The sequence below is a fragment of the Bombus pascuorum genome, chromosome 7, assembly GCF_905332965.1.
Source record: "Bombus pascuorum chromosome 7, iyBomPasc1.1, whole genome shotgun sequence".
Lineage (NCBI taxonomy): Eukaryota > Metazoa > Arthropoda > Insecta > Hymenoptera > Apidae > Bombus > Bombus pascuorum.
In genome coordinates this window covers 15,422,455-15,435,678 of record NC_083494.1, presented here as the reverse complement: position 1 = coordinate 15,435,678, position 13,224 = coordinate 15,422,455, and the positions used below count along the sequence as shown (strand labels likewise).

General features: G+C 41.0%; 1 protein-coding gene and 1 non-coding gene across 3 annotated transcripts in view; one reads left to right on the top strand and one right to left on the bottom strand.

Annotated features, from left to right (window-relative positions):
* The window catches only part of LOC132908558 (G-protein coupled receptor moody), a 29,644-nt gene that overhangs the window by 4,684 nt on the left and 11,736 nt on the right, over window positions 1-13,224 (top strand). Inside the window, exon 1 of one of the 2 annotated variants that reach the window (XM_060962639.1) lies at window positions 12,523-13,035. The exons of the other annotated variant lie outside the window; for it this stretch is intronic. The gene's annotated coding sequence lies outside the window, so the exon portion shown is untranslated. Of the gene's footprint in view, window positions 1-12,522; window positions 13,036-13,224 lie in introns of those variants that run through there. 2 annotated transcript variants of the gene reach the window in all.
* LOC132909411 (U4 spliceosomal RNA) lies at window positions 5,137-5,266 on the bottom strand. Its single transcript, XR_009658539.1, has one exon. It is a non-coding gene; the product is annotated as a U4 spliceosomal RNA (small nuclear RNA).

The window sequence follows — 13,224 nt, the reverse complement described above, 5'->3', positions numbered from 1 at the left end:
GGACCATCGGCACGCATACTGCGCTCATGCAAATCGACTGATTATCTTGTTTATCGACAATGTACTTTTACCTAGGACGATGACTGCCTCCATTCATGGGCAAGAACGACGGTCACATTGGATTTGCAATGACTACAGTGTAGGTGTGAATAAGATACCACTTATCGTTAGATATACACAGGCTGGCGAGTAGGCTATTTCAATACTCGTAGACACCTTGCGTGAACTTTGTATCTATATTATTCGTGAAATTCATGAAATTCATTTTTCAGGATATACAGGGTGCAGTTGAACAACGCGTTCTATTGGCTTGGCAACCAAGTGAGTGACATTAGATGGTAATGACAAAATCTGCAATCGCTTACTTGCCAACACAATACGAACCGTGTCGCGGGTAAAATCGTGCAACTGCGATTAACAGGCCCTTTGGCCGCGTAGACCCGAGAGTCGCTCCTTTGACTTCTTCAGGCCCCTTTCTGTGACGACCATCGCCTCCGCGTACAGTGGCTCGAGAAAGTTTTCCAACGCTTTTCCAACCACACCACGGAACATTATTTTTACTCTTTTTTATTTCTTATTTGTCCAGGATTTGGACGTTTCGTAAATTTGTCTAACTTTATTACGAAATAATTATTAAATAACATGAAGATGGTTACACTCAGCGGGAAAGCATCTTCCAGTTTGTCTATTTTATTTGCTTAGCGAGGTCGATGGGACGTTTCCTCCTTAGTCTTCTTTTTATATAAATTTTACGGAAAATTACATTTCATTTCGTCAACGTTGTCGTAACGAGACTGTCGCGATTATCGTAAAGTTTGCGATCAATTCAGAAAAGTTGCAGGAGTATTTATCGCAGCGATTTTATTATCGTTTCGAAGATGGTCTCGCTACCATATCGCGAATTAACGCGGTAGAAACTTCCTTGTTCCAGCTAAGAGGAAGACAAAACTGTTGGAACGATGAAACGGTCGCTTTTCTGACTCGAAATTTCAATTTATTCGAGCACACGTTGACAATAATTGACAGATTCCTTGAACATTTATGGGGTTCGTACCATAATTTTTGGTAATTCTTATAATTTGGTAATTTGGTAATTCGGAACCATTTTTCGAATGCCACTAATGGCATTCTCTCATCATTACCACTTTCGTTTGCTGCTCCATTTGTATAAAACAGTGTTTATTATCGTCTTTAATTATTGTTACGTCCGTGCGACGTTCCTCATGGTCTGGCCGCCAAGGCCAACACATCGTTACGCCGACCCGCAATAAACCTAAGGAACCACCATAAACCGAATCTGTTTAGCTTAATCTCTATTAATATAAGTATTTTCGGTTTATGGATGGTCCTTAAAACAGTCCTTACGTTCATTGCACGCACTTACAGATTACGAAGAAAGCAGATGTTCGTCTAGCGAAATAGCAGAGTTTTCCCATGAACAAGGACACCCATGAGCCACATCTGCAGGAGACTTTTTCTTCATATTTTTATTTATTAACGTTGGCTATGACCAATGGGCATTGCGAATCGTTACCTTCACTGTTCTACCGAAAAGTGTGAACAACGAATCCGCGTTCTTAGTTGAAAAGGCACACCCACACCGAGCTTTCCTCCTTAATAGTACAAGACGGGTCTTCTACTGTTCTTCTGTTGGAATGCAACGATATTTCACGTATAGGCATAGGTACCCTTACACAGGCCCACGCAGGCATTTGAACAGGATACATATACAGATCATACTCTTTACTGTATAGAGAGTGGGGTTCAAAATATTTAAGGGATCATGGGTCACTACCTGCGACTAGTCTGAGGGTAACTGGCCAACGATCAACGATTCTCGTATACGTTGTTAGTTATATCGCTCGCTTATATACATCAAGTTCTGTAGTTCTGTTCAATAAACATCACTGAATATTATTTCAACACAAACATCGTGTCTTCCACGGATTATTAATCTTAACTTTAAGATTAAATTCTAACATCTTCCAATCTTCGTGTAGTCAAGCCAACGGTCTCATCCTTGGAGCAGTCATCTACTGTTCTTTCCATCTCAGCGCAGTCATCTACTATCGCTGCACATTTAGATCAGTCAAATCTATTGTTCTTTTAATCTCGACGTAGTCATCTACCGTTGCTGCAATCTTAAGCCTCGCTACGGTCTACGCGACATCAACTTAATCTACTTTTTGCTTGTACGAAGCAACTAGTAAGTATACAATTATCAAATATATCTTCCGACCCGGCGCAATAATGAGTGTAGTAAATTGTTGAAAATATAAATCTTATAAAACTGTAGATTACAGTTTTATCACACAACAAACACCCCTATCATCCCACAAGAAACAAGGGGATCGACCTGTTCGTGGTGTCGATTGTTATAATCGTAAGGGGAATTTACGACTCCCGTTGACGCGCTTCAACGCGATCGCGTCTCCCCGCGACTGGACGAAAACAGTTTTTCGATCATTTTTTTCAAACCCATAAAAGATATAACTTAGAAAAAAACGAAGCTGGCACCCCGCTGGGGGTAGCCACCCACATGCTATATTTATTTTTATTTTATTTTTTTTTTTCACCAACAAGATATAACACTTTACCAAATGTCCATAAGGACAAATTGTAAAAAACCAAAATAAAATAAAAAAAAATTTTTTTTCAAACCATTTCACAACGTCGGTATATCTAAAATTCTTCCATCGTTGCCAGCATCCGCAGGGATCTACGCGCTTTAAACAATTTTCGATATCCTGTGTTTTCCTCTTAGTATCTTCGCGACTGTGGCTTCTCCAACGTTATGTATCTCTGCCAATAAAGTGATCTCACCACTTTCCAATTTTTTTCAGCTACGTCGTATTCTATTTCGATAGTTAGAACGCTGTTAGTTTTGAACTAAGCTCTTGTTACAATGAGAATTCGGTGGATCGAATAAAGCGAAGAATACGCAAGAACATCGACTGTACGCAAATACTTGGACGTTCGCGATGCGTAACATCGTCGATGAATATTTTCCAATTTCTATGTATCATTTTTAAATTCGTTTGAAATTTTAAATCTAATTTTAAAGTTGTGATAACTTGGCTCGTCCGGGTGCCGAACGAGCTTGCGAAACGTATGTAATTTAATGGAAAAAACGAGACTCTAATGGCCAGTTTTGGGATCAAGAAACAGGTATCAAACCATAGCAAAGCCTAATGAACTATAGCGATGACGATAAACCGTACGAAGACTACGGACGGATATAAATAATTTCATTTCGACTTACTGTTTTAGGAACAATGTTTACTCGGTTTTATTCGCGTGGGTGAGCTTTCCCTGAACTCGATTGCACGTGTGCACAGCGTCCACATGTTGCTGTCGAAATACGAGCGACTGTAAATTTCAATGTGCATACTGTACTAGTGCTTTAACAGCATTAACGCTAAGAATACGATCAGTGTCACAATAACGCGCAGCCATTGTTTCGTTCTCTGGTTTCCTTCGCCACGATCGCGTTTACCGTTCCTTGACTTTGAACCTCTATCTCTTGGAACACGCTTTTTCAAATTTTTCTTCTTCTTCCGAAAAGCTTTTTAAAAATTTCCAACGTTCTTTCGAGTTCCATTCTCTTCCACCGTTCCGTTTCTATATTTTCTTCTAAATTCGCGAAGATAGTCGCGCGTACCGTAGAGAAGCTATCTTTGTAGAAAGAAGCGAGAGGAAAGCTTGAAAAATATCGTGGAGTTTTATACGTTTTTAGGAAATTTCAAAATTGCATCGAGCGCTCGTACGAAGAAACAGAAAATATTCGAAATATATGTACCGTCTTCTACGATTCTGCTAGGTATCGTGTTAATGGTATCAACTAAGTGATTGCTGATTTTGTCATTAGGTGGTAACTTAATTGCCCATCCAATAAAGCAGACAAACTGGAAGATGCTTTCCCGCTGAGTGTAACCATCCTCGTGTTATTTAACAATTATTTAATAATAAAGTTAGACAAATTTACGAAACGTCCAAATCCTGGACAAATTGCAAAGTACGAATAAAAAATAAAAAGGAGTAAAAATAATGTTCTGTGGTGTGGTTGGAAAAGCGTTGGAAAACTTTCTCGAGCCACTGTACGTGGAGGCGACGGTCGTCGCAGAAAGGGGCCTGAAGAAGTCAAAGGAGTGACTCTCGGGTCTACGCGGCCAAAGGGCCTGTTAATCGCAATTGCACGATGTTACCGCGACACGGTTCGTATTGTGTTGGCGATTAAGTGATTGCGGATTTTGTCTATACCACCTAATGAGAAAACCCGCGATCACTTAGTTGCCAAGCCAATAGTTCGCGACACGTGGATAGTCGCAAGAGGAGCTAAAGCGTTGGCTGTTGTCCAGAACGCAGCGATCCGTCACTCCCATTCACAGTACTCAGGTAAACGCGCCTTGTCGATGTACAAAATGTACAATTTGAACGCTCGTGTATTTCACTTGCCTCTGTTACAAACGCGAAACGTTTCGACGAACAATTAGGAAGGTTTGGCCGTGAGTCGTATTCCTTTTTACGGTAAAATTTCGTTGGCGCGATACGAAGCAGCCAAAGCTCGATGACGATGACGCACAAGAGCAAAGGGTTAATGTATCGAGATCGGGAGAACAAGGCGCGGGTTGGAAAATGGGACAGACGGACTGCCGCAATTGAGGATTCACGTTAGTTTCCGAGAATTCTAGATTGCCTTTAATTAATCGCTATCGCGTTGTTAAGCAGACTACGAGTTTTCGTATCCACGTCGATAATTACGCGCCACGAACAGGCAATGCTTTCTAAACGAAAGATGCAAATGCGTTAGCGCCGGCTCGATACGTCTTCGCGCCGTTATAAATATTTAATGGAATTAAAAGAGCAAAACAGACTTATGCAAATGGATGGATGTTGAAGAAACTCGAAAAGGTCGGGGATAAGTCGGGGATGTCGTTGCGTTTTATTAAACTACGGCTACGTACAGCAAGATGAATCGTAACGATTTGTTAATGAAACGGGAAAGCGAAGAAAAATGTAACGATGGTGGCTAAACTATTCTTACGAGGTCATGCTCGATCGGAGGATGTTTCAATTTTGGGAAAAATCTGTCCTTGCTGTTTTGCTTGTTTATCTTTTATATTCTTCGTTTATTGTATTTGGTTGTTTGAAAAGTTTCCTTCGTTTTATAAGGAAGTAATAGAAGCACAATGTTTTTCTTTTTAATTAGCAATAATCGCAACTTGGTAGAACCTCGTTGGTTACGATATCGCCACTGTGCAGAGCTGTGTTTTCTTTTATATTAATTTATTGAATTATGCACGAACGTAATAATAGAAATAGAACGAAATGGATCGTAGCTAATTCAATAAAATGATATAAAACAGAAATTGTTGTTCATCTATCGTCACCTTATGAAACGAAAGAAACTTTTCGGAGAACCTAATATATTCTTCGCGCTCGTATCGCTTCGGATATCTTCTCTTCTTTTTGTTAATTAATTCGCCCGTGAAAAGGGCGGGATACGCGAAAGGAACAGACACCGAGAGATCGAACGATGAAAACAAATATTTCAAATTTACAAACTGCGTGTATTTTGATAACGTCTATGAAAATATAACATCCATTTCGGATCGTACAGAAACATAGAGAACGGCAGGGTTGATCTTGCATATTTTTCGTTCGCATAATGTCAACTAATATATCGTATCGCGGAAGTAACGTCAACTTGTGTCAACGTTAGTCGCTACAATTTTTCTAATGTTCCAAGATCCATTTTTAAATTGTTGAAAAATACGATCGGGTTTCATGAAATCTTATCTACGAAACAAATCAACTTGGCGTGTATTTACTAAAAATTAACGTACAAAGTTATCAAAGAGATTTTCCAAAGGTAAGCAGAAAATTCGTAGAATCGAGCTTTTCTTATCTACGATTATGTTCCACGTGCAAGGCCTATGCCATAGATTTTCGCGACTGACTATACTTTACTACAATTTTTCTAATGTTCCAAGATCCATTTTTAATTGTTGAAAAATACGATCGGGTTTCATGAAATCTTATTTACGAAACAAATCACCCTGGCGTGTATTTACTGAAAATTAACGTACAGAGTTATCAAAGAGGTTTTCCAAAGGTAAGCAGAAAATTCGTAATGTCAAGACTTTTTTATTTGCAACTATGTTCCATGTGCATGGCCTGTACCATAGACTTTTGCGAATAACTATACTTTAGTACGCGCTACAATTTTTCTAATGTTCCAAGATCCATTTTTAAATTGTTGAAAAATACGATCGGGTTTCTTGAAATCTTATCTACGAAACAAATCACCTTGGCGTGAATTTACTAAAAATTAACGTACAGAGTTATCAGAGAGATTCTCCAAAGGTAAGCAGAAAATTCGTAGAATTGAGCTTTTCTTATCTACGACTATGTTCCACGTGCAAGGCCTGTGTCATAGACTTTTGCGACTGACTATACTTTACTACAATTTTTCTAATGTTCCAAGATCCATTTTTAAATTGTTGAAAAATACGTTCGGGTTACTTGACATCTTATCTACGAAACAAATCACCTTGGCGTGAATTTACTAAAAATTAACGTACAGAGTTATCAGAGAGATTCTCCAAAGGTAAGCAGAAAATTCGTAGAATTGAGCTTTTCTTATCTACGACTATGTTCCACGTGCAAGGCCTGTGTCATAGACTTTTGCGACTGACTATACTTTACTACAATTTTTCTAATGTTCCAAGATCCATTTTTAATTGTTGAAAAATATAATCGGGTTTCTTGAAATCTTATCTACGAAACAAGGCATCTTGGCGTGTATTTACTAAAAATTAACGTACAGAGTTATCAAAGAGGTTTTTCAAAGGTAAGCAGAAAATTCGTAATGTCAAGACTTTTTTATTTGCAACTATGTTCCATGTGCATGGCCTGTACCATAGACTTTTGCGAATAACTATACTTTAGTACGCGCTACAATCTTTCTAATGTTCCAAGATCCATTTTTAAATTGTTGAAAAATACGATCGAGTTTCATGAAATCTTATCTACGAAACAAGGCATCTTGGCGTGTATTTACTAAAATTTAACGTACAGAGTTATCAAAGAGGTTGTCCAAAGGTAAGCAGAAAATTCGTAGAATCGAGCTTTTCTTATCTGCAACTATGTTCCACGTGCAAGGCTTGTAGACTTTTGCCACTGACTATACTATACTACGCGCGTTTATGAACGGAGTTGAAAACCGATCGGAGCTGTGACACATTCGAAACCCGCCCACAGCGCACCACGTGCTCCGCACGTCTGCAGCCGAGGTCTCGCTAGGGAGACAGTGACAAAGAAGACGCAACAGAAAAAAAGAAAAAAAGAAAAGAGAAAGAAATACACGAACGTCGTGCGTGTCGCGCATTGTATCGTCCTTTTTTCGTTTCAAAACCATTCGTCGTCGTACGAGGTCCATAGGCACGTTTTTTGCCTCGATCTTGGCATTGGTCCTCGGAATGACGCACATGTCGTCTTCGGGACCAATTGCCATTCTGTATCGGAAACAACATCGCTAACTATCGTCTTCTCGCGTCCACTCGACGCACTTCAACGTCACTTGAAAATTCCACTCGACTTTCGTACTTTCGCATTTTTCTTAACAGCAATACGCAACGACCAGATAAAGTTCGTGGGAACCGCGTACGAATTCCGTCTCTGACTCACCGCATTAGTTCCTTTCACGAGTCATTCGTCATTGTAACCGACAGGACATCCGTAGAACGAGGAAAACCTTCGATCGCCCTCGACAGATTAGCAAGTTTCCAGTACACGTAATGCGAAACAAAGTCTACGAAACTGAACGTAAAATTCACCAAACGACGATAAAATACGATATTTCTGACCGTATGTAACGTTTGTCAAGTCAAGTCAAGTTTTGCTTCTTACTAAATAGCTCGAGACAGTTCAAGATCGAACGCACTGTTTCTTTTCCGTTTTTTCAATTTTTCCACGATCGAGTAGTCGACGATGTATGGGATTAATTCGTGCAAAATGAATTAAAATTCGCGACTTTCGACAACGTACGATCGCGATGCACGAACGGAAACCGATCGTCACGACGGAAGAAAGACGATGGCGTGGAGCGACGTGCGATCGGCCTGTTCGTCACCGTCACCGCGGATGGACTGCTTACCGCGCTAGATACGGGCCCAAAGCAAGTCAACAGAGGGGGAACGGACTTAGGCGACTCGAACGACGACGAGTGTAAATGCAAGCTGCTTGTTGACATGTATACGACTACGAGCGAATCAACGAAGCTCGCAGATGCTTTTAGGAAACGTTTGTCACGCGTTTTGTGGTAATTGTCCAACGACAATTTCGTTTCTCGTTCGAACAAGTACGCACAGTGGCTGGCCAAAGTATATATATATATATATATATATATATATATATATATATATATATATTATTCTTTTTATTTAATTTCAGCTTCGCAGTTCGCAGGAAATGGACTTGGTTTTACGATATTTTCTCAAACTGACGCGCGGTCGTATCTTTCTCACATTTGGCTTTGTAAACGCAGAGTTCGTAAAACCGAAGCCTGTTCTTGGCTCGCGAAAGTATTCCAACGTTTGTAGCAAGATTTTATAAACGTTAATTCGCGGTAATTCAAAATATTTGTTCGCGTCGACTGTCAAAATTGTACTTACACATACGCAACCTCTACTACTATGCTATTTATATAGAATCACGTTGCTAGATCGTCAGACGAATGACAAAGTTGCTTAAAACCAACGCCTATTGCTCGCTCGCGAAAGTATCCGTGCACAACGTTTTGCAAAGCTAACGCGCGCGTCAACAGGTACACGATTACGATGACTCAAGCTATCTGTCGAGGCGCGTCACCATCGAAATCATCGTCGTTCAGGGGCGACTGTCGCTTATACGACGTTGGTTTTCTCACCGCGGCGATGATTCACATTTTGAGGATCAGCGATATTCTTTACGGTGGTTGTCGATCGACGTAGACGACGAGTTTCCATGAAACCCGCATCCGGGTACCAGGAACCAACGAGATTACGTTAATTTGTGAGCGACGCGAGCGTAAGATAAATCAAATGTACGAACGTCCATTGGCGTTGATTAAGATTTTCACGTGCGCGTCTCTGCGTATCGATTCTTCGAATTTGTTAGAGTTTATGGCGTATGCACGATATCGTGTACGGAGTAAAGTTAAAGCGATTTAGGTCGACGTTTTTATAGAAAGGGGGCCGAACAACGAGCGGTCCCTTGATAATAAATCGTCAAACGCTTGGTTTTTATTAGAGCCGGGGGTGTAACCGTAAGCTTAATCTGGGGCAATATGAAACGCTGCCGGTGAGTGGCAAACCGTCGACGCTTTAGCGACGATAGCGCGTCAAACGATCTCATCGATTCGAATCATAGTTTTCCGCGGATCTCGCGTTCCAAGAAATTTCGCCGTTTAACGCGAAAGCGCCGCTTTCTAATTTCTGGAACGATTCGTTGTCTCTTCGCGCGTGTGCCATGACTCACGAAAATATTTGATTACTTATGAAATCACGGATGAAATTTTCTTCTTCGCGAACGCGTTGAACGAACAAACCATCGCGCGACTATATCGATGTAAAAACGTATTAAAAAGTTTATCGCGAAGCGTACGATATCAGTCGTGTCCGCGACTCTCTTTTACCCGAGAACAACGTTTAATATAGTCGATAACGATCGTTTATGGCAGCCTTTAAATCTAGATTAATTCTAAACTACAAACGTCGAGTAGATAAGCTAGAAGCTTTTCCATTCATTTTATTTATACAAAATATATCAAGGTTATTGATCGTTTTGACAAATATATACAAATGGTCACTGCGAGTTATCTCGTACACTTATTCGTACGTCTATCGAGCAGCCACATAATTAAATAACTGGAACCTAAATAGCGATCTTCCTCGTCCGCCGAATATCACGATAACTTAAACTCCTTAAGTTAAACAACGTTTCATCCATTTTTACGTATAGTTCCCTAGACTCTCGTACACGGATTCACTGATAATCTATCAGTCACAGTTTGTCGTACGAATTCTTCTCAACGCGTTCCATTTTCCTCTAAAACAGGAACGTTAGCCGGAAGCCTGACCAAAAATCTGCCGTTGTTGCGAATTGTATAGAGGAAAATCGCGTGAAAATTTAACGACTCTCCATTTCTAAGATAACAAACAGACGTAGAAAGGAAAGAATCGATTGGAAAATCGTACGAAACGGCGGCTGTGCGCGACCATCGACGGAAGATCTTGAAGAATCAGCGTAACGCGATAAAACGTAATGGCGAAGACCTAAGCGCGAAGCATCGGTTTAGAGACGATTTAAATCATCCCCTCGTGAAATCGTGTGGACGAAAAGCTTCCGTTTTAATTAATTACATTTACCCGGTGTACGATGGAGCGAGCGAGCGGGTAAATGGCGTTTCCTTCTTGCGAAGGAGGAGGCAGACGAAAGAAAAAAAGAGGAGAACGGTGATTCCACTTCCGATTTATCAGGGGCGCGGTAGATGCTCTTCCGTTGTGCACGCTCGTACCCAGCTGCTTTCTCCCCCTTTGTACGGCTCGATCGTACGGCAGCCTGCCTGGTTAGCAAATGTAATTATTTTTAAAAAGGATGTAGGGACCGTGGTGTTTTCATGCGGACGGAACGCGTGCTTCGAACGAAAGCGTAGGTGCTTTAAGAGTAAGCATCGAGGATGAGTCGATGCGCCACGTTTCTATAAATCATTCGGAAAGCGTAATCGCGGTGTACACCTACATCCAGTAGCTTTCTTACGGACAACGATCGCGTGATTTGTAATGTCGCGCGCACCGGAAGTCATCGTGCGATACGACGGCATTTACGTGGAATTTTAAAACGCTGCGAGACATCTTCGTCGCTGTCGGTTTTGTAGAAAGTTCGCGTTTCCGACGTTTGCCTGGAACGGTGAATTTTTAACGTATTTCGATTGTCTTTCTCCTTTGCTTCTCTTCTTCCTATTCTTTTTATTTTTTTTTTTTTTTTTTTTTTTAGGAAATTTGCGCGGAAGAAGAAACACAGGAAACGTAGAGGCGTAACACGGTGCTTGATATTGCGTAATGTCGTGTCTCGTGGTATACAAACGTCGAAAGGTTTTTCGGAAGTCTGAGATTCTCGCAGAAGTCTAGGGACCGCGTACGATACGTAAAAATGGATGAAACGTTGTTTAACTTAAGGAGTTTAAGTTATCGTGATATTGGGTGGACGAGGAAGATCGCTATTTAGGTTCCAGTTATTTAATTATGCGCGTAAAAATATAAAACCGCGCGCACGATCTAAAAATAACGTTTCGCATGAAAGTGAAAGAGACTTTTGCTCGAATCGACGGATTACTTTGCAGCAGCGTGATTGCTGTTGCCGAGGCTCGTCGTGTATTCTATTAAGCATCCACGCCTCCACAACGTGGCACGTTAAACGTCGTTCGTTAAACCACGACTTCACTGATTTCACCGTTCACGTCTTACCGCCCTCGGATTTGTTAACAGGTCCAGATTGAAAGAGATCGTCGTAATTCGCGAAGAAACCTCCTTAATTTCCCATTGTACCGATCGAAGGTCTATCGTTCTCCTTGCAAAAGTAAACGAGTCTTCTAAAAATAAATATAAAATTAGAAAATGAGCGATTGAACAAAAAAAAAAAAAAAAAAAGAAAGAAGATCTCTGTGATTTCTGGAAACGTAGATGAATTACGACAAACAAATACATCGACCATAAGCGTAGGTAGAACAAATATACGTATTATCGAGATACTAGGAAAAATAAGCTTAACGATTAATTATCATTTATTAAAATTAGCGATAATTAAAAGCGTAATGATCTTATTCTTATTAATCGATGCCTAAAAGTTAACGTTTTATATTGACGTTTCTAATTGTAACACGTTTCGTTTATAATACGATTTTTTGATCGGCTAAATATGTATAAACGGCGGTGTATGTAGGTCACTATAGCACGTAGATTCGCGTGATTCTCTCAAGAAACTTAATAAAATAGATTTTCGTCCGGTGGAATAAATATTCTCTTGTTCGTGAAGGACACTAACCCCACGCCTGCGCTCTATTAGGATCCAGAAAACTCATCCGTACAAGCGAATTCGGTGGTCCAGTTAGCCGATCGGTTAGTCGCTCCGCGAATTCCGCGAGACCAGTTCCGATCGAGATTTCTATTTTTGTGATATCTTCGCTGTCTCGGTCTCTCGTTACAACCGAAAGCCTACGTTTATTTCGATCGTCGAAAAATCGGCCCACGCATTCGCCTTCTTAAAAATTGAGAGGTCGTCCAGTCGTCGACAGTTTACGACCGAACAGAGATGTAACTACGAGTCCTTTGTAACTTTTAACGAGAACCGTGCGAGTACTACGAAAGATAAATAAGAAGAGAATCGTGGCAATTTCTATTTCCGCGATATTTTCATCGCGCAACAGCCGAAGAACTTTTATCGTGAAAAATCGAATCCTTCGATCCGCTGCAAATCCGTTCAATTCTAGTGCGTTTTTTTCGAAATAAAACGTTTTATACACAGCGTTGCTCGTTTCTTTCTTCCGCGAGTGTGGCGAATGTCTTTGGCGTGAAATTTTGCGCGGAAGATCATCTCGAGAATTCCCTCGGAACTTTGTCCCCTTTGCCGAAAAACGAAGATCCAAGATGTGCAACAGGTTCAAATACTCGCGTCGTGCTTCTCTGGATTTCCCTGCGAAAGGCGACGAACGTGTTGCTAAACGCGATCGCAGCCCGCGTCTTGTACTTCGCGAGGGCGTGAAATTTCATTCATAGTTGGTTGTGCGTGCACGGTTCATGGAAATTGGATAGTTTGAACGCGTAAGATGAGAATAGAAGGCGGAAGAGGCAGATCGAAGAGGAAATTTACCGGCAAAGCTGAAAGAAGCGGTTCGACCGAACCGATCGAAATCCGCACGTGCTTCTGTTCTTCCGGAGTCGCATAAATGATTCGCATCAATGAACTCAGAACCGTCGGCGTCTACTTCTTACGAAGGTAAGCGCTTCTTCCATTGATCGTAGGTAAGAACCGTGGACGATAACAGTACACGAAACAGCTGACAAAACGTGAATTCGCTTCTACCATCTCGTGACGCTACGCTGGAGAAGAAGATTGTTCGTTCGTATTCGAAACGCGTAACTCGTCGATGCACGGATTATCGTCAGCCGTCGATTTTTAGCCAGT